The 864-nt window shown below is 44.6% G+C and overlaps 1 non-coding gene across 1 annotated transcript; it reads left to right on the plus strand.

Moving 5' to 3' along the window:
* The first annotated feature begins 218 nt into the window (after positions 1-218).
* Positions 219-305, plus strand: TRNAS-UGA. Its single transcript has one exon. It is a non-coding gene; the product is annotated as a tRNA-Ser (tRNA).
* Positions 306-864: the final 559 nt, after the last annotated feature.

An 864-nucleotide genomic window follows, 5' to 3' on the forward strand; every position in this document is an offset into this window, starting at 1 on the left:
GTAAGTAAGTAGTTCCGTATGAAATTTAGAAAACTTTCATATCTGTCTGGAGGTCAATCTTAAGTGTTGGAAGCTACTGCTAAGGTACTCCCCTTCATCTATAAAGGATAGGCAATTGAGAGAATAGGGCGATAGCCTGGTTTTGATTGAATATCCTTTCCTGTGCTTATCTTGTATGAGGTATACCGAAGATCTGAGTCAAAGTAGGTAAGAGAAGGGGATGGATGTCTGAGCGGTTGAAAGAGTCGGTCTTGAAAACCGAAGTATTTCTAGGAATACCGGGGGTTCGAATCCCTCTCCATCCGCGAAGTCATAAGTTCTCTCTTGCCGCCTGATAAGAACGAATCGGATCGACTCGACTGATATGATAGATGGAATGGGTACCTTGTGTTATGATTTTGTTAGGACTTTGTCTCCCTTTCGTTATCTTCTCCCGGTTGGGGGTGGATCACCTTACCCACAAACAAAAGGAATAACAGAGAATGCCCAGTCAATAATAATTAAAAATCTAATGGCAACTCGAATTGAATACAGGTAAAAGGCAGATAGGAATGACTGAAGATAGGAATCTATTTATCAAACGGCTTGCGCCCCTGCACGTGCACCTTATCGGATATCGCCCTTGGAACTGGCAGAACTTAGGAAGCAGATGACAGACTTGCTGGATGCAGGCTTTATCCAGCCTTCCAAGCCACCATATGGGGCCCCTGTGCTGTTCCAGAAGAAGCAAGATGGCTCTTTGCGCATGTGTGTGGACTATCGTGCACTGAACAAAGTGAGAGTGAAGAACAAGTATCCTATCCCTTTGGTGGCAGACCTCTTTGACCGATTGTCCAAAGCCTCTTTCTTCACAAAGCTGGACCT

This window comes from Brassica oleracea, unplaced genomic scaffold (assembly GCF_000695525.1).
Source record: "Brassica oleracea var. oleracea cultivar TO1000 unplaced genomic scaffold, BOL UnpScaffold05239, whole genome shotgun sequence".
Classification (NCBI taxonomy): Eukaryota; Viridiplantae; Streptophyta; class Magnoliopsida; order Brassicales; family Brassicaceae; genus Brassica; species Brassica oleracea.